The sequence below is a fragment of the Sturnira hondurensis genome, unplaced genomic scaffold (genome assembly GCF_014824575.4).
Source record: "Sturnira hondurensis isolate 20B ecotype Veracruz unplaced genomic scaffold, ASM1482457v3 Scaffold0001872, whole genome shotgun sequence".
NCBI lineage: Eukaryota > Metazoa > Chordata > Mammalia > Chiroptera > Phyllostomidae > Sturnira > Sturnira hondurensis.
In genome coordinates this window covers 35,910,212-35,931,806 of record NW_028074503.1, presented here as the reverse complement: position 1 = coordinate 35,931,806, position 21,595 = coordinate 35,910,212, and positions in this window count along the sequence as shown.

Genomic DNA, 21,595 nt, shown 5'->3' with positions numbered 1-21,595 from the left:
AGTTAAATATTTCTTAGTAGCCCAAATTGTGGGATGTAGCAAATAAAATATTTGAGTTGGAGACAGTGTTGGAATTTAAAAAAACAAAGTGCAAGAAAATAGATGCCTTTTGACATAAAATTTTTTATGAAAATGACCTAAAACTACAAGACATTAAAGGGATAATATGAGAAGAGAAAGAGGAAAATCATTTTGGAAATGTAAAACAATTTCTAAGAATTAATATGTAAAATCAGTGCTTTTGGAAAAATGAATCAATATATTTAAAAAGCACTAACAATGAATAAATAAAAGTGTGGAACACACTAGAATAAAATAAAGAAATAAAAGTGATAAATTAAATGTAGATTCCACAAATATTCTGTGTAACAACTATTCCAATGGAAGAAAATGCAGTGAAAATTCATCGTGATCTTAAGATGGTTATTTTTAATATGGAAAAAATAATAATAAATCATGAGCACAGAGCTGTATTGTTCACTCTCCCAATAAAATGAATTGAGCTGCCAATATATTTTTTAAAAAGGAAAAGGAAAAAACAACTGTATCTTCACAGTTATCTAGGTGGAGCGAGGCAACCCCTAAAGCCGAGACAAAAGGGGAGGCTGGCCCATCATTCTAGATGCCAGAAGACCTTGGAAAAAATTTTCAGACTTTTAAAGGCAAATGGGTCCGTTTAAAATTCTTCACATAGCCAGGATATCACCGAGATTAAAAGGAGAAAAATATTGTTCATGTCCACACGAAAGCACTGAGGAATTATACATAGAATTCACTAACTGAAAATTGTAGTTGAATTCGTGCATCAGGAAACAGCCGAGTTAAAATAAAAATGCAGGAGGTCAGGGTCGTGAAAGAGCTCGCTGCTCTTTCAAATGGTTTATTTACATATGTATGGTGATCAGTCTTAAACTGAGCCTGAAACCCATGAAGTCAATGGGAGGGAATATATGTTTTAAAAATTATTCTACCAGCAGTGAATACATATGAAAATGTACTAAAGAGCACAAAGTTGAACACTTATTGGAACCACTTTATTTATTTATTTCTATGCAAGTCCATAAACTCATCAGACGAAAAACAGTTATACCTTGTCCCTGCAGGCCAGGAGATACTATTAAAGTAAACTCTCACTTAAATTATGTCAGTCAATTCAAATTTCTTACAATTGGAAAGGTTCTAACCAGGACACATGGATATTAGGGGGGGTGAGGGTTTGGTGAATAACACCCTTTCCTATTTCCTTATTTTTTTTCCTTCCTATGTTGAATCTAGTTACAGATTGTGAAAATGTGCCCCGGCCTTCCCGTCCTTATACCCTGGACCTGTGGCCATGTGACCGTGGTCCTTCCCAGCAGTGAGTGGGGTTGTGTCTTGTGTCCTCTGGCACAGACTGTGGATGGGCCCTGTGACTTCCCCTGGCAGGCAGAATTCCTGAGAAGGGCTGTCATGCGGGTTCCAAGCCTATGCGTCACTGGTTTCCCTGCAACCTCACTGAGCCACTCTGCGAAGGAGCCCCAGCACCCCCCGTCGTAAGATGAGATTCCACGGAGAGGAGAGGCAAGCCGCACCAGCTCCCCGAGGAGGCCAGCCAGCCCCAGGTGACAGCAACCTGACCCCAGATGCACAGCCAAGCAGCGGAAGTCACCCAAACCGAGCACAGACCAGAAGAACGTTTCCCAGATCTAATTCCACTTTCCAACCTACAGGATTGTCAGTTAAATAAAGGGTTGTTGTTTTGATCCACTAAGTACTGAGGTATTCACGCAACTGATAATCTAGCTACTCGCCAGCTTTAAATTCACAGTCATATCCGTGCCCTCCCGTGGCCACGCCCATGCTCTGCTTACTCCTTTCTCCCCGGCCTTGTTCTTGGGAGTTGCTTTCTTGAACGCGGTTGAATTATCCTTTCATTATGCTCCCTCCATTCGATTTCTTTCTGGTCTTCAGGGCAAACATAGTCTGTGACGATTTTTCCTGACCACAGATCACAAAGACCTATGAGATTTTGTGCTGCGAGCAGAAGGATAAAGAGAAGCAAATGAAAAAAAAAAATCAGGGATAGAGAGATAAGAAATCTTCTGGCAGGAAAAAAAAAAAAACCAATACACAAAACATCCCCAGGGATAAAACAAAAGGCTGTAGCTGCCGCCACAGGAGCTGGAGGCAGGCGGTGTAGTTTGGAAAGTTTGCCAGGGCCGACTCTGGAAGATCTGTGTGCTTCACAGTCAACATTTCGCATTGATTCTTTAATTGCAGCTGGAAGATTTGAGATACGGAATTCGCATGACCTAATATGTGTTTCAAATACATAACTGTGGTTATTGCATGATAACTGACTTTTAAGTAGAAATAGGAAAAGCTAAATATATAATCCAGTAGTTGGGGAGAGAGAATTTGATGACTTGAATTATGATTCTGCCAATGTCTGTAGCATGACTCTAAGATGTATTTTTGGAGATGGGCTTGGGTAGACTTGTTCTTGGATTGACTCTCTGGAATGAGAGAAAGGAAGGAAAGAATAAACTCGGGTTTGGAGCTCAAACAAGTGGGTAGATGCTACTGCTGGGGCGTGGCATTTTAAAAGGGGTGTGGGAAAGGGGAGAAGAGTGACAGAGACGACTCAGAGCGACAGCTCACCACGAAGGCAACGTGTTTGTGGCGTGTTCTGTGACGCATCAGATTATACCGCAGCCACTGGGAGTCAGTCAGCTACTCACCCGAATTGCTGGGAAGCCTCTGTGGATGGTACAAACTCCCTACTAATGTGCTAGGCAGTATGCTCCGTGACTATAAATGCTCCATGATCTCATGTCTCCTTTATTTACTCTACCTAGCCCAGTACCTGAATACAGTAGCTGATTATTGATTATCTTTGCATAAAGGAAAGTAAAATCGAAGTAGATGGCTACACATATAGGTAGATAGATAGATGATATGCAAATAGCTTATCTTCAACTATAAGAGTAAAATAGTTCTTATATTTTGGTTATTATAATTTTCTTACTTAAGGGAGATTGCAAAATTTCTCTCCCATAATGATATAGTTCTGAAGGATTTCTGGTGCCAAAGAATTAACCAATCAGACTCAACCGTATTATGTGACACGGCCAATAAGATGCAATTCTTCTATATGACATAAAATAGGAGACCATCCTGGATTACCTGGGTAATCACATGACTCTCTAAAAGTGGGGTAGGAAGGCAGAGGAGTGGGTCAGAGGGGTGACCTGGAAGACAAGGCAGGAGAGATTTGTGTGTAAGGGGGACTCAACCCATCACGACTGGCTGACTTGGAGACAGAGGTAAGTGGCAATGGACCAAGCAATGCAGTGACCTCTAGAAGTTTAGAATGACCTTCAACTGACAGTCAGCAAGGAAATGGGGACCTCAGTCCTACAGCCATAAGTAACTGAGTTCTGCCAACAGTCTGAATGAGTGCAGAACGAGATTCTTCTCCAGAGCCTCCAGGAAAGAATGCAGACCTGCCAACACCTTGATTATAACTTGTTAAGACTTAAATTGACTTTTGACCTGCAGAACTGTGAGATAATAGGTTGGTGTTGCAACAGCTACTAACTTTCTCCTGCTTTTTAATGGCAGAAATAAAAAGCAAATACAGTGGAGTAAAAGGAAGGCATCAGAATACTTACATGACAAATGTTATGATTTTATATTGAGTGAAATCTTTGATATACCTGACAATTTCCTATCACATTTCATTTTGGGGAGGAACCTACTTGCACATAGCTGCTCTGCTCTTTTCTCTGTCTATAGTTCTTCAGCAAATTTCAATGTAATAATTGTGGAATACGTTAGGAGAATATTTCTATAGTAGCATTTTGAAGCCTTTGTACTGTGGCATACAAAATGTTTCAGAGAGCATATCAAGTGCTTATTTATATTAAGCCGATTCTTTGGGTGCCGGGGGAGATGAAGTTCTGAATTAGACTGTGTGGAGACGGCATGTACGAGCCTCTAAAGCCAGGAAGAAATTGCATTTGAATTGCATCTCGGTGCATCATTTTGTTTTACTTTCCTGGAAGTCAAAGCAGCTAATATACTTTCTAAACAATGCAATTTTTCTTCCATATATTGTGCTTTGATTGCTAAGTTTATTCTTCACAAGTGAAATAATTTGGAGAATTGTGTTACATGGAGAGATTGATTCTTCTTTTCTGTTTGTAGATGTTGAATCATTCTCTCAGTCAGTGAAGTAGAGTGGAATTATTCATCCAACTTTTTTTTTTATTCATTCCTGCACAACTCTGGGATTTATGATTCTGAATGTCTCTGTTGTGTTGTATATAAATGACACACTGCTATTTGTGCTATAACTAAGCACTATTGTGCTTGCTAATAGTTAGAAAACCAACTGGTAAAGTCAATAAATTGGAGCAGACAATTGAGAAGGGACAAATATATTTTATTTCTTGGCATCACTTGTGTCTTGGCATTGTTCCTTTGTCTGAAAAGGGATATATATTAATCTAATGTTTCAGTAACAAACTCCATTTTCTATCAGCCATAATTATTTTTATATGTGTACATGATTGTTTTAAGTAAATGAGTTAATAGACTAAGACATCAGTTATGAAGATTGAAGAACTTAAATCGCACCACATTTTTTGCTTTTCTTCTTTTGAGCGATTTTGTCTCTATTTGGCACATATGTCAAAATGAAATGCTTTCATTTGCAAACATTTATTTTACCTTCATTTGACAGCAGTACACTGGGACAAGAGTGCTTACTCTCACCATCCCTGCTCAGTATTGCACTGGACGCTCTGGCACGTACAGCGGGCAAGAAATGAAAGGGGAAATACAAATTGGGGAAGAAACAAAATTTCCACCACTCACTGATGCCGTGTCTGCATGGGCAATTCAAATGTGTATCTGGATGTATTCTTTAAAATAATAAATTTACCAGGCTTTCTAAATATCAGGTCAACATACATAATTTGATCTTATTTCTATAGGTCAGGAGCAAAGAAATAAAATACAAAATTTAACAGTATCTGACTTAAAATAGTAGTCATAGGATCAAACACTTAGGCATGAATATAACAAAAGATGAGCAGAACTTCTATATTGGAAAATCACAAAACATTAGTGAAGGAAATTAAAGACCTACTTGAATGCAAGCAAAGATATTTTCAAAGATTGGAAGGCTGTTTTAAAGGGGCAAATCCCCTCACAAAATAATCAATAAATTCAAAATAATCTGAATCAAAATCCTGAGTTCGATGGGATTCAGGGGCCACAAGTTAAAAAAAAAAATTCCTAAAAAGACTTGTGGAAAAGCTTATATCCAAGAGTAGCCATGACATTTGAAGAAGACACCTGGAACATTTATACTGTCTTCCTAGGCCCTATCAATAGTAATCTCCATCAAGGAGATTTAGCACAGGACATGACAGACAGACTCAGAGATCAATAGAAAGCAAAAGGGAGTCTAAAAGCACACCCATTCCATTAGATGAATTATGACAAAGGTTACACTATAGCGCAGTGGGGAAAGTGTGATCATCTCAATAATTGATGATGGATCACTTTCCAAATGTATCTTGACACCTAATTTGCACCATACATAAAAATACATTCCAGGTGAGTGGGCAACCCAAATGTGCTGCCAGTACTCGGTATTACCAGGATTTCAGCTGGTAGGCATTCAAATAGGTGTATAATGACCTTTCGTTTAAATTTAAATTTTATTTTCCCTATTGACAGATTACGTTTAAATCTATTCATGTGCTCATTTGCTATTCAAATATGTTCTTTTGTGGTATCTTATAAAATCTTGTCAATTCTTTTTTAAAATCTTTGATTGCACTTTTTTTCCATTACCATTTACCCCCTTGTACCCTGCCTCCCCTGCGATCACCACTCATGAACATGCAATATTATCCATGTCCATGAGTCCTTTTTTATTAACTAATTCTTTTTTTTTTATTGAATTGTGTGTTTTCTTATTTTTGTGGCTGGAACATGCTTTATACATTCTGGACACAAGTCCCCTGGAAGATACCTTATTTACATATATATTCTCCCACCTGTGACTTGACCTTTTGTTGTATCATTTGTGTCTTACACAAAGCAAACATTTTAATTGTGCTAAAGTCAAATGTGTAGTTTCATGACTTTTACAGCTCATGCTTAGCGCCATATTTAAGAACTCTCTGCCTCAGCCAACATGAAGGTTTTTTCCCTATCCAGTCTTCTAAATATTTAATGTAGATACACATTTTATACTTAAGTCTCTTATTCCTTTAAGTTGACTTTTTGTAGAAGCTGTGAAGAGCATCTCAAGGTTCATAGTTCCCACCCAATGTTCATTTTTTCCAGTGCCACTTGAAAAACCTGTCTTTAGTCCATTCAGTTGTCTTTGTATTTTTTTCAAAAATCAGTTGGCTGTATTTATGTGGATCTGTTCTGGTAGCTATATTCTTTTACAATAATTAATTCATTTGTTTATTCTTTCAACAATATCACCAAGTCTTGTTTACTGTAACTTTATAGTAAGAGTTGGAATTGGATGGTGTGAGCTCTGACTGTGTTCTGCTTTTTGAAAATCATTTTGGCCATTTTTGTATGTTTGTCTTTCAATGTAAATTTTAGAATCAGCTTGTGGACATCACCAAATGTTTTTTAGGATTTGTATTTGAAATGTGTTGAGTGTATAAATCAAATTTGGGGGAATTGACATCTTATCAGTATTTAGTTGTGTAACCCACCAATACAATAGGTACATTTACTTATTTGATATTCTTTGATTTCTTTCATCAATGTTTTCTAGTTTCCTGCATATGAATCTTCCATATATTTTGTTAGATTTATACATAAGTACTTTATTTCTTTGGAGATAATGTAAATTATATTTCTTTTAAATGTCTGATTCCAATTCTTTAATGCTGGTCTATAGGAATGCAACTGACTTTTATATAGTTACTTTGTACCTAAGACATTGCTCAATTAAATTACCAGTTTCCACAGTAATTTTATAGATTTTTTGGATTTCTTAAATAGGCAGTCAAGTCATCTACAAATAAAGACAGTTATTTTCTTTCTAGTTTATATGACTTTTAAAAATAAATTTACTTTTTCCAGTAGCAAAGATTTTTGGTAGTGTTGAACAGGGGTGGTGAGAGAAGATGTGTGTATTGTGGTCTTGTGGGCAAAGCATTTAGATTCTCATCACTAAATATGATGTTAACTATAGGCTTTTCATAAATATACTTTATCACATCACAAAAGTGCTTTGTTTTTGTCATTATAAATGTGAATTTTGTCAAATGTCTCTATTCATTTATTAATGTAATTTTTTCTTGTTTAGGTCTTTGTTATAGTGATTTGAATTGCTAGATTTTTTTCATCAAGTCAGCTTTGAATTCATAATATATTATTCTTTTTATGTATTACTAGGTTTGAATTTTGTTTCTTCCATCTGTGTTCCTGAGCAATATTAGTAGGTAGTTAAAATTAGTTTTTGTATGTTCTGAACCATTTTTGTTCTGTTATTAGAGCAATACAGGGCTCACAAACGCAGGAGCCTTTTCTCCTTTTCTCCTCTATGGACCGGGGTGTGTGTGGTTGGTACTGTCCCCACCCCTGCTCCCTGCCTAGTGTCCAGTGGGTTCATTCATTGGTGAAACTTCTGGGCTTGCAGTCTTTTTTTAAATGTACAGGGAGGGGCCAAATTAGGTTGCAGTGTTGGGTGCACAAAACACACTTTATTCCTGTGTTATTTATTAATTATTGTATCACTTATCTATATTATTTGTCTTCTTATTGTTATGACTATTTCTTGTTACTTACGATTTATCTTTTAGGTAATGGTGGCTGGTGATTTCATCTACTTCGGCCCACCCCTGTGTGGTCAGCGGATGCCCTGGGACAGGGTGCTGCCCTTGCCGCTGCTCCCCACCCTTCCCCCTCCCCCTCCCCTCTCCCACATCACACCTGTGTGCTCTGCATGGGGCAACAAGGAAGCGGGGTTCCTGGGCAGGGTCCTCACGGGCTCCCACTTGCGCCCACCGGTGAAGCTGTGGGGTGAGAAGGGCCCTCTCATCACTGAGCTGTGCCCGGGGGGCAGGTGTGACCCAGACAAAGTGGAATGTCCTCCTGGCCGGTCTGCTCTCAGTAAGGGTACCGAGTTGATTGCGGCTTTCCGCCATCAGGAACGCTGAAGTGGGGGTAAATCCCCGGAATAGCCGGGCCTCAGTTTCCTCTCCGGGCAATGGGAACAGTGTGGGCCGTCCCGCCGGAGGGGGCCCACTCCGGACTCAGGACTGACATTATCTCTCTGTTGGCAGCAACCCCCGCTTGGAGCACAGAGTAGGCACTTGGGCCGTGTTCTCCTTTAACGTCCATAATACTTCATCTCCACTGTGGCCTGGAAACTTATTTTTGTAACGTCTATCCTTTCAAATCTGTTAAAGGGGTTTCATGCTCAGGAGGAGATCTGTCTGGGGGCGTGTTCCATGGGAGCCTGAGAAGAGCGCTGCTGTGTCCTTACTGGACGAACACTCCGTAAATGTCCATTGGCTGGAGCGGATGGACAACGCTGTTCGGCTCCTGTCCGTCCTTACAGATACACGTTCGGGCTGCTGAATGCATCCAATACTGACGGGGGTTTGGCCATCTCTGGTGCAGCGGGTCTGTTTATCTCTCCTTTCATTTGCTTCCCTTTTAGCCTCACATATTTTGTCTCTGTTTTGTTAGGGTCACACACTCAGTATTGCTCTGCTTTTAGAGAATGGACCCTTTTACTTTTATGCAATAGCCTCTTTATCCCTGATAATCCTCTTTGTTCTGAAGTTGGCCTTGTCTGAAATTAATAATACAGGGATTCCACTTCCCTCTGGATTGGCGTTGGCCTGGTGCAGCTCTCGGTCTCTTTCCTCCTGAAGCATCAGCAGGTTCAGGGGAGAAGTGAGTTTCCTTTGGGCAACATGCGGCTGGGTCCTATTTCTCATCTGCTTGGATGACTTCTGTCTTTTAACTGGTGTATTTAAAGCATCTATAGTGAAAGTGGTAATGATGTAGTTGGATTAATAACCACATCTGTAACTGTTTTCTCAAAGTTACTAGAGTCTTCTTTTTCTGCCTCTGTAGTTTTTGATTGACCATTTTTGTATCATTCCTTTTATATAATTTTATATAATTCCTTTTAATCTCTTCTTCTAGCCAATGTTATACTTCAGTAAAAAATAGTGCTTGTCCAAGAATTTACTATACGCATGATTCAATAATCTACATTAACCTACAAATAACACGCTTCGGTGTTTCTTGTCTGTTACTAGTTTTGGAGCATCATCAGTTCTAATATCCTCATGAACCCATAGGAGACATTCTTCATTACTGTTACGTTGTTTGTGATTTCTAGTACTTCCCTTTGATTTGGTCTTAGAGTTTCCATTTCTCTGCTTAGCTCACCTGTCTGTTCCTACAGCTGGTCTGTTTTTTCCATTGCACCCTTAACAGCTTGTTCATTGTCATTTTAAATTCACTGTCTGATGAGTGAATCGCCTCTCTGCTCTCTAGGAGCCCGGTTTTGATACTTGCTTTGTCTCTTCAGATTGTGTGTTTTTCAGCAATAGCTGGAAAAACAAGGATTTTATTCTTGCTGTTGGTATCGAACTGAGCAATGGAGACTGAGGTAAAGAGGCGTCTACTGTGAGGGTCTGTGTCCATCTGGCTGGGATTTGTGTCTTATTCAGTGGCAGCTGTAGCTCTGGGCACCCACGCTCTGGAAGGTCTCTCAAGCCCTGTTGTCGCCTCCTCCCTTGGGCCTTTCCTGGGGCCTCCTCCCCAGACAGAGCCTCTTGTGTCAGTGCTCCAGGGTGAGCAAGGGGTCAGGGAGGACACCATGAAACCCCATGAAATCCGAGTCACTTGGTGCGCCCAGGTCTCTGGCCTGTGGTCTTCCTGCGCTGCTGTCCCCTAACCCCTGTGTGAGTCAGGAAGGTCAGAAGGAGCTGGCGGGAGGAAGTGCCCTTCCCCTCCGCCCCGGAACAAGGCCCTGGGAGTCTTTCTGCTTTGGAGTTGGCATTTTTTTATGGAGAACTCTCCGCTGTGTCTCACAAGGTTTACTCTCTTCTTCTCCTGGCCATGGTGAAGAGGACATCTTTGGGGGACTCTTCACTGTGAAAGGCCACTGCGGTTGCTGGAGGAAAACCCTATAAATGCATGGGGTCCCACCCTAAGACTGTGAGCCACACGCTAGTTCACTCTCATGCCAGTTCATGGTTGGCCTCAGTCAATGAGTCAAAATTACATTTAAATGTTATTGCCAATTTATGACCCCAGGGGCTTCTGTGCTGGTTTAAGGTATATTGTCTCCATTTTTCTAACTTCGACTGTCTTTCCAGATTCCTCATGGTAGCTTGTCCTGCAACTCAATTCTCTGGAGGGTCCAATAGAAGTCACCAATTTTCCATTTCCCTAGATTTTTCTGGTTCTACCGATGGGGCTGATAATTTCCAACTCTTTACACTTCTAAGCTGTGATCTGAAATCCCTGTAGCCTTTGCTTAAGTTGTGGTTCATGGTAAGCTAACCACACAGAGTTTGAGCGAGGATACCAGATCCTTTAGCCTGTTTAGAGTCTAGTTTGTTGCTTCCAGCTGGAGCCCTAAAAGTTGGCTCGTTTGACTTCTTTCCACGTGGACCTTAAGCAAGTGGAACTCAGTGGCATGGCTTGCTCAGTGCACACTGTGTATGACTGTCCGCCCAAGTAAGACAGGGAGAGGGATTTTAAAAATTGCATTGAATATAGATCTCAAAATACCAGTAGCATCAAGGCATTTGACAACTGGGAATTAAAGGAAATCATAGCTGGCAATCATTTAAATTTGTCATAAAAATCACACTCTTAAATTCAAGGCCCTGGCTGGTGTAGCTCAGTGGATTAAGCATGGGCCTGTGAAGCAAAGAGTTGCCAGTTCGATTCCCAGTCAGGGCACATGTCTGGGTTGCAGGCCAGGTCCTCAGTAGGGAACACATGAGAGGCAACCCCACATTGATGTTTCTCTCCCACTCTTTCTCCTTCCCTTGCCCTCTCTCTAAAAACAAATAAATAAAATATTTTAAAAAATCACACTCTTAAATTCAAGCTAGCATTTCAAACTAGTGTCAAACTATTTTACTTTAGCAATATTGCATCACCTTACTTATTATAATAACTAAGATTTATAGGTTTTGAGAAATGTATTGGTTTTGGTAAACAAAGGGAGAACACTATCTATAGGCTCGGGATCAAAAATAGGCATTTCCCAAACATCATAACCCAAAAACATACATCTAAATTTTTGTACCAAAATTTTATTGTCTCAACATCATTTTGTGATTATATTTTTTCCATTACATTGAAAATATCTTTTCATCCTATAAAAAGTTGTATATGAACTCAAGCCTGTTTCTGGGTTCTTCATTAATTCAAATGTCTACTTATCCAGCAATTATTTTTTATGTTCATTATTTTTATAGAAGAGCAAGTCTTACCTTATTATTAATTGGTTTTCAAAATACTTTCTAGAAAATTTTTATACATTAAGTGGTATAAACTTTAGAAGCATTCTGTTAAACTCAAAATAAAATTATACAGGGAATGCACTTAATTATGGGTGAATTAAAGGAGAATTGTTGTTTTTTAATATTGGAACTTTCCATCCTCAAGAAACACATGTCTGTCTTGACTCAAGACTTTATTTTTATCTCATGTTTAGATTCTTTAGTGTATAGGAGCTGCCTCTGTTTATTTTGTCAGTTTTTGATCTTTTTTTTAATCAGGTAGTTTCTTCTAATGTCATTGAGTAAATACTTTCTTTACACTGATATTCAGACCAACTGTGTTTTCTTTATTTTGTAGGTATGTCCAAAGACTTCTCCAAAAGTGGTATATCTATAACTATACTTAGAACACAGATTCCTTGTACTTTTTCATTATGAGAAGCCTACATTGGTTTCATTGCCCATCTGTTGCATGGTCCAATCTATATGGCACTTCTGTGTTGTCCTTTTCGATGCATTTTGACCCATTGCTCTTTTTTTTCTTCTAGGGTTTGAAATCCATCAATAGTAGGCTGTCAGTCTTGTTTCCCTTGGTATTTTGCTCTGTGAATATCTCTTAATCTCCAGTTCTCACATTCTTTCTCCTGTGGACTTCAGACAAAAGTCTCTCCAAATATTGCCTATGGGCTTTCTTTTTCTAAAAGATTTATCCATTTCCTTCTCTGCTCTTCCAGACTGTATTTTTCTTTCATAGGCACACATTCAATTTTCTTAGGAGTCAGAGATGTTTCCAAATATTAGAACAATTTCTAAGGCCCTTTACTGCTGGCAACCATCCTAATCCTTTTTTTTCTTTCCTTACCCGAGGACATTTTTTTTTCATTGATTTTAAGTCAGTGAGGAGGAGGAGGGGGGAGGAGAGCCAGAGGGAGAGGCAGAGAAAGAACCATGGATTGGTTGCCTTCTCACGCATGCCTTGACCACGGGGATGGAAACCCGCAACCTGGTCACGTGCCCTGACCAGGAATCAAACCCTCGACCTCTCAGTCCTGGGGCTCTGCTTCAGCCAGTCGAGCCACAACCCTCCTTCGGATGCTTTTCCTACCTTTTCTTCTCCACATTTGTGTCAGACTTCATAGGTTCATTACAATAACTACATATAATTTTACATTTCTATGTAAACACATTAGTGTTCCATTTCTATGAAAAGCGTATTAGGCACCAATAGATTGTTCAGAAATATGTGCCTTATTTAAAAAAGGATGGAAGCACTTTTTTTTTTTTTTTGCTGTTTTAATGCAAAAAGGGCTTCCAGTCTTTCTTTTTAACGTATTATAATACCCGGGAAAATAAAATCTTTGAATTATGTTCAATTACAATGCCAGCTCCTCACATGGGCTAGGGGTTAGTGGGTAAATTGCTTTTTATCCTATTAGAGGAAGTGCTACCGTCAGGTTTCCTTGTATAAGTTAGAAGTGCACCTCTCTTTGTAAACACGGAATGGTACACCTGGTGGTATTTAAATGCCCAGGGCCAGGAGAAGATTGTGGGGAGAAAGCACCCACAGTAGCGGGATTCGGTTGCCCCAACCCAGCAGAGCCTCTGTGCTGTATCCCATTACTTCTACCCCAAGGTGGTGGGGTAGTCGGATAACTGAGTCCAAGCACTGATGATTCGTGAATTCTAAAGTCACGTTGTGAAAAGTACATACCAGTCCACTGAACGGAAACATTTATTCGTTTTACGCCCTTTTCCTATCCCCTGCTGCTCATCTGATGCGGGCAGTGGTGTCTAATTTCAGGGCCCACCCACAAACTTTCTTTGTTTTTTCCTTTTCCTTCCATTCCTTCCCCATCCCCTTCCTTTTCTTCCCCTGAAGCCAAGGCAGGCTTCCAAGTAGCACAAAGAGGCAGCCGGAAAATCTTGGAAAATTAAGGCCCCAGAGGCGAGGATCAATCAGTGGGGATGGAGGCTTGTGGATAAATCGCTTTCCATCCCGGCAGAGGCAAAGTGTGGTAGCACACCCCCGCTGGACTCCCAGAGGATCCACCTGGACAGAAGCCACTCTGCTCAGCGGCGGCCACATCAACCTCACGTGCTTTATCCTCTCCCCCCTTCTCTGTGTCTCTCTTCCCTCTCTTCTCCAGTTCCCGAAAGTGCCGCTCCCTCAAATCACACGCTGGAAACTAATCCTTGTCTCAAGCTCTGCTTTGGGGCGGAACCCCGAATGAGGTGGTTATAATGGACGTGGGCCAAGGAAGCCGCGCCTCTGGAAGGGCTCTGACCTGGGTGGGCAGAGGCTGCCAGACAAATGGAGACAGTCTCCTGGGGAAAGCGCAGGGAGAGGACCTCTGGCGGAGGCCTCAGAATCCCTGCGACGTCTCCCTGGGCTGAATGGGGAATGGGCCCAGCGGAGAGGGGAGCTCTGGCTGCCGTAGCACTTGGGCGGTGTGCAGATAACAATAATTAAGACTGTGGAGTTGGCTCTCTTATTAACTGCCCTAGAGGCTTTGGAAAAAAAAAACAAACCATGAACATCAGGCTAAAGCCAATAGCTATGAATTCAGGGCATGCTGTGCAAATCGGAAGGTTTTCAGGGAAGTGTTTAGAGAGATTTTTAACTCTTGCAGATGCAAAGCCAGCAGTGATGGAGATTAGGGCTAGGATTTAATTAGGATTTTGGAACAACTTCAAGGCAAATGAATGCACGATGTCAAAAAGTCTGCACGGAAGTTGGACCTGGTACAAAATGAGAAAGAACCTGAGACAGACGGGTGAATGAGTCCAAGAACTTAGGAAAACTCTGAGAAAGCCAAAATCTTATAGTCCCCTCCCCACTGGTGCCATTAAGATGGCACCCCACTGCCTGGAGACTGGCCATTGTTATCACAAGATAGTCATTTCCTTGCTCAAGATTCACGTTTGGATATCGCCAGTTTTCAGATCAGGTTTATGTATAGTCTCATCCAAGGACTAAAGTCCCAGATAGGAAAGGAAATAATTATCTGCTGGTAGATGGGCAGCTTTGGCTCATAGGTATGCACATTCACTTGGGTTACAGATGTCCTAGTGGAACTTGAGGGTACCAGTCCAAGGCACTGGGCAGAGTACGTTACCAGGCTGGGTAAAGAGTCTGCTGTTTCGTATGTCCCATCCTGTGCCCAGTGACACAGCATTGTAGGAAGGACCTGAGGAACAGTCCTGTTCTGGCATTAGGAGAATTCTGGGGGAGAGCGTGAAAGCAGCCCCTGTGCCTTTGAGAAGCTTGGTGGTGGCTTTCTGGTGTGGGTCAGAGTGTCACTGTAGCAGATTCTGGTGGAGAGCCGGACTCCTGACAGTCAATGAGATGGACAGAATTCTAAACGAGAAGAATCCAGGTGGTGGCATTTACCTGTCTGGGGCAAAGCTGACATAATTACTGTTGCCATTGGCAAAATTGGAATGACGATGAGTGGGGCCCGTAGAGATTTATGACTCACTGCTCCCAGAGGTCAAGTAGAGGAGCAGCCAGCCAGTGTAGGCCAGCAAAGAGTAGGCGCCACCGGTAGAAGACACGTCTGCTACCAGAAAGGAAGATCGTGATGCCTGGCCCAGGCTCTGCCCAGAGCCAGCTCGCGGGTCTGTGGTCCACTGACTATAAATGGCTGGTGCCCTCTGAGAAAAACCCTGAAATTCCATTAAAAATAAACAATAAATCCTCTTCCCAATCTTACTCCAGCGTATCTGTGCCCATTTGTCAGCTCGACTGTGCACTGGGGGTTGTGAGGACACGGGGTTGGCATGCCAGGCTTTGTGGTTAAAACGGACAGAAGGGGCCCCGACTGCCAGCATGGCCACACAGAGCGAGGCAGGCGGAGCTCACGCGTGAACAGCGCTGGTTGGATCTGTGTCCCTGTGGGTCCTCTGGCCTCTCTGTCCGAGCGCTAAAGGACGTAATTGGGATGGATATATTTAGCAGCTGGCACAGCTCTGAAATTAATTTCCTGTAGAGTGAGAGCCATCACAGGAGAAAAACTCAGCCAGAAGCCCCCATAGCTGCCCTCCCCACCATGGCCACAATGAGAAAGCTTAGTAATTCTTCCTACCAGTGGAATTGTACACAGTGAAAGTCATATCTATTTGGCGACTCCTGCAACTTCCAAATGGATTGTGACATAAAACCGTGGACAGCTGTGATCTTGGCCAAGAGGCTGTTCAGATTTGCCACTGCGGCACTGGGTGCGCCTTTCCTGTGGCAGAGTGCCAAGTTCACATGGCAAGTGTGTTCTTGTCAATCCCTTCAGGAAGTGGAATGCACAGTTATTGGCTTCACTTGGGAAAGATGGCAAGGCTATTCCAGCTTCTCTGCTGTTGGTCACATGTGGTCAATAGGAACTCTGACCATCTTGGAATTTTGAAAAACATTGTGAAATCAGCTGATTGTCCCTGCTGAACAGGAAGTGGAGAGTATAGTGCAGGTCCAAGAAGGACCCGTTGCGCTGCTGGTGTCTGCGGCGTGGTTCATTAGGCTGGCTCTGCACGGCACACAGAGAAACTGTAGTTCACGTTGTTCCCGAAAGGCACTCGGTCACGTGCAGCCACGGCCTGTGAGCAGGAGGCCTGTAGGAATAGGAGGCCGGTCAGGTGCAACCTGAAGAGAAGGCAAAGGAGGGAGTGCCTTCTCTCCCTCCAGGCCCGACGTCTCACTTTGACAGAGCCCAGCACCTTGGAGCCCAGGCGCAGTGGGCAAGGTGGGTGTGGAGCTGAGAGGCAGCAGCCCCCTCGTAGGCGCAGCCATGCTCATGGCCGCTCAGTGATGCCCGCATTGTTGGCTGGCTCTGCTCTGCTGACCTAGTCACTGTCTGCTCTTCTCCATCCTGGCCTCCATTGTCACCTCCCATTTGGGACAACCTGGTCCCATGTCCTTGCTCAGTCTCTGCTCTGGACTGAATGCTTGTGTCCCTTCAAAACCCCTCAGTTGGTATCCTAACCCCCATGTGTTCCGTCCCGCGGAACAGTCAACTGGGGTCCCGAGTCTACCTGAAACGGATGAATAGGGATGGGAACAAGAGGCGCGAAGAATGGCAGCAAGACAAAGGATTCTGATCAAGCTGCAAATTTTATTTTGGGCGGGGCTGTTATATAGGGGGCAGGGGAAAAGGGGAGGTGGTTCTGATAGGTTGTCCTGTGCATGCTCACTGCATGCTCTTAGCGACAGTTGGTGGGTGGGCGCGTGATCAGCGTCTTGATTGGTAGTTAGTACTCGTGATCAAGGGATGCCCACAAGGGTGGGGGCTACCTGGCTCGGCCGCAGTATCCTGTTTGGAGCTGCTTCAGCCAAGCCCTCTTGGTGCTATCTTCTTGAAAAGNTCGGTCACGTGCAGCCACGGCCTGTGAGCAGGAGGCCTGTAGGAATAGGAGGCCGGTCAGGTGCAACCTGAAGAGAAGGCAAAGGAGGGAGTGCCTTCTCTCCCTCCAGGCCCGACGTCTCACTTTGACAGAGCCCAGCACCTTGGAGCCCAGGCGCAGTGGGCAAGGTGGGTGTGGAGCTGAGAGGCAGCAGCCCCCTCGTAGGCGCAGCCATGCTCATGGCCACTCAGTGATGCCCGCAATCTTTTCTTGAAAAGATTGCATCTGCCGTCTTTAGGCCCCGACACCCATGGGATGGTATTAGGAGGTGGGGACTTTGGGAGGTAAATTAGGTCAAGCAGGCAGAGCCCCCTTGTACCGGATTTGTGCTCTTATAAGAAGAGACACCAAGACTACTTGCTGTACTCTTGCAGGATACACTTTGAGGACAGCCATCTGGAAACCATCTGCAGACTAGGAAGCATGACCTCACCAGACTCCTGATCTCCTGGCACCTTGATCTTGGACTTCCCAGCCTCCAGAACTGGGGGAGATAAATGTTTGTTGCTGAAAAGTCTATGGTATATTTGTCACAGCATCCCAAACTGACTGAGAAAGAACCTAAACTGAGGCATTGCTATACATAAAACTGATAAAATAAAACAATAGTAATTCATATTTAAAGTGCACACAGTTGCCTCATTCAAATAACAAATCATAATGAAATATGCAGTTTTTAAAATAAAGTAACATTTTCTTTATGTAATCTCCAATCAATTAGGCCTTAAGTTAATAGTGATCATTCATGTCATTTAAGCTCTACTTTGCCTGAAGACATTTGCTGGAATGCGGTCTCACGATAATAAACTTGTCCTTTTCAAAGTATGATCAAATTGATTAGTGGTTTTTTATCAATTTCATGATGCATTGAAATTATGGTCAATATTAACCTTTGCATTATTGAATCAATACCTACCTCTGAGCTCAGCAAGACTTTACAGCAAAGCAGAAAGCTACTTCTGAACTTTGCCTTTTTCATATTATTTATAAATATTACAAAGGACCCAGAAGAAACTAATTTACTGCAAAATTTCTAAAGATTAGAATTGTAGTTAAAAAGCAAACAGTAATGGAAGTGATATATTTCATTCCACACTGTGATTGCTTTTACCATCACAAATGCCCACTCTCTTCTCTCTGAAGTTGCAATTCAATAGCTCGAAAACTTTTAATGGAAAATAATCCCCTTTGAATTGACTTTAGCTTTTGGGTATCTTGGACTGATTTCTTTTTTATGGAGTTAAATTCCTGTATTCCACAGTTAAAATTCAGTTTGCTTCTCTGAGCTTTAACAATTCAATTTAGTGAATTGCAATCTTCAGAGTTTAACACGGATTTAACAATTTGGTCATTTCATATGTGTATTTTGCATTTATAATAAAGACTGAAGGGGTTAAATTATTGAAACACCAAAAATATCGATTGCCAGTCTCCACGGGCTCATACACTAGGTCCAAAGTCCAGAAATCTGCAGGGCTGTCTTCCTTCTCTAGAGCAGAATTCATTTCCTCGTCTTTGCTAGTTTCTAGAAGTGGCTTTAGCTCACAGCCCCCCAGTCCATATGCAAGACCAGCAGTACAGCATATTCTCGTTCCTCTCTTTGACCCTGGCCCTCCTGTCTCCCTTGTGGCCCTTGTGCTTTTACTGGCCCATCAGGGTGATCCAGATCTAGTCTTCACATCTCAAGATGATTCACTTTCACATCTGCGAAGTCCCTTTGCAAACATGTTCAGCAAAGGCTCCAGGAATTAGTAGACAACTCTGGATGACCACCTCATCATCCCTACGCTAGCTAGTTCGGGTGCTCTGCCTTCGATGTGTATTGATTGCTCAATTTTAAATAAAAAATCTGTTTAATAAGATCAAAAAGCAAGCAGTTTTTGGAATATCTGGTAATAAATATTTATGAGTCTATTATGTATAGCAATGCATTAGTTATTTTTTGGCTCTGGTTGAGGAAGTCCTTTAAATTATTTTTGTGTTGATTCCTCTTGCTTGCTAATTCATGAAAAGTCTTTGAACAATTGTTGAACACAGTAGAAGGTCCTTATAGTGTTATTGCAAGGCAGATACAGCCAAGTGCCAGTCTTCTGGTGCCCCTGGGCCTGTCGGGAAGGGCTCCACATTAGTTTCCTTCACTTTTTATTTTTAAATAGTTACCAGAGCATAATCATGTTTGACCCTGGTTTTATAAGTGGCCAACCTTAAGGGAAATAGAATGAATAGTACAGAAAATCTCTGCACTATTTTTCTAGTTCTTCCATAAATCTAAAGTTATTTCAGAACTCAAGTCAAAATAAATTAATTTGTGGAGCTCTTTAAGTAAATATGTATAAATTTCCTTTCTCAAAACAAAGCTGAATTCTCAACGGAACTTGAAATTGGCTTGGGAAGGTTTCTCCTATAGCTTATTTGGAACACACTTAACACTGAAATTAAATCTGAAGAAAAGCCGGGGTCACCCACGTTGGATTCTGACGAGAGTGCACGCACTAAATGTGCGGAAACCAGGAACCGTGAAAGCCTCCGCCTGTTGCCCTCTTTTGTTCTGCTCTGCACTTCCCAAGTCAGTCCCATCCTGTTGCCTGGCTCACTCTGCGGCAACCCATTGTTTTTGTGTGTGTTTTGTTTCTTTGTTTTTTACTTCTGCTCCAGAAAGCCCTGTCTCTTTAGTATGCAAAATGAGAAGAGATAATCTTTGAATCAGTTCACTGGATTTGGAGAAGCTCTTCTCACTGGCACACATAATTCAACGTTAACTCTCTCCCAGACAACTGTACTTCATCCACGTTATCAACCCTCGTGTAACTCATTGTAACAGATGGAAAATGTGGCCAAATTGAGTTCATATTTCCTTGCTTAAAAATGTCTGTTAACAGCTCATTACATTTCTTTCCAAGTCCACACATCATAGCTACATCCAATTTGTGGCAAATACATTTTTGTCAGAATTTCTGCTGAATGTTTTACATTTGTCTAAAGCTGTAGCTGTTATACTTAATTAGGTTGCACTTTTATTGGAAGAGCTGGAGCTTAAAATCAATTTATTCTGCTCATTTAAACCTTGACCTCCTTTGCTTATAAAACCAAAGACAAAAAAAAAAAAGTCAGGCACTGTATTTGATAACTTTGTATTTGTCATGTTAAATATTAATGGCATGAATTATTGTGGCCCCAAGTGTTGAATGCACTTATAATTGGTTGTAATTAATCAAATTTGCATGGTTAATCTTTATAAAGACTTTTATAAAGTACTTTTCTGTTTTTCTCTTAAATTATTAAAATATTATTCTGCTTAAGAACCTAAAAATAATTGTCTTAATTTTTTCCTATTGACAAGTCACAGTTACCTAATTGGTTTGACATAAAGTAGGAGGTAAATCTGTCCTGGGGAACCTGGAGACAGGGCACGTGACACTGCCATCTTAATATGGCTGGCATGACCACAAAGGGGTCTGTCTAGCCCCGTGAATTACTGGTACAATTCTGCCCACTTTCCACCCACCTTGCTCCACAGTTTAACTTCACCACTCTAATTTGCCAAAGACATCCTTCTAAGTGTAGAACCTCACATATCCCCAAGCTCCCTGCATTCCAAGAAGCTCTAGACTCCCATGCAATCTCGTATTCCTGCAGACATTCATCCTGGAGAGCTCTGTGTGCCCCTCTTCATGAACATCCCCACATTTCCCATCACCCACTGAGTCTGCAGGAAGCTCAGCCACACGTTTTCTTTCTTCACCTTCTTTTCCTCCCGGACACCACCGGCCTTTGTCAACCCTTCCCCCGAGGCTGCTTTCTCCCCTGCAATTCAGATTTCGATACCTGCAGATAGAAATGATGCTCCTTGCTCTTGGTTGCTAATTCAATGGTATTTCTCTTATCTCCTTCCTGTTACATGGCTTCTCTAACTGTCTAGCACTTCACAACCAAATCATTTGCAAATCTTATTGGCCCTTCTTTAACAATAGCTATAATCTGGCCATTTGTCACCACATTCACCATGCCCCTCAATATTTAAATTACTTAACCAGGTATTTCGGTTACACGGCGGTTGCTGGTTATAGTTGGGGTCAGAGACTGTGAGATGATTGTGTTGATTATTAAACTGGATGGACAGTAAGTGTACTTACGAGTCTGCAGCACTCACTGAGCGCTTGCGTGGCTGGACCTTCGTGGATTGACAGAGGTAGACCCTGGAAATATATTCCTCTAGGAATCTTATCTTGATCTCAAACTACCGGCTGTGTTTTAGGAGATGCATTAACTGATAACTTAAGGGATTTTGAAATACATAACTCTCTGTTATCAACGGAATGGACAATAATTACAAAAGTGATCCAAAATTTCACAGTCATATTGTTTGATCAGACCTGTATTTACCTGCCATAATTTTACAACTAACATAATATTTGTAAGGTTCTGTGATGAGCTCTATGGCAGATGCAAAATACAAAGCCCTCACAAGTATTTCAGATTTAAGGAAATAAGACTGGTTTCTTAAAATTAGTGAAGTGAGACCTAACCACAAATTAGTAGATGCCGTAAAAATATCACTTCCAGCCCTGGCTGGTATAGCTCAGTGGATTGAGTGCAGGCCTGCGAACCAGAGGATCGAGGTTCGATTCCCAGTCAGGGCACATGCCTGGGTTGCAGGCCGGTTCCTTGCAGGCTAACTACCAGCAGGGGACACACAA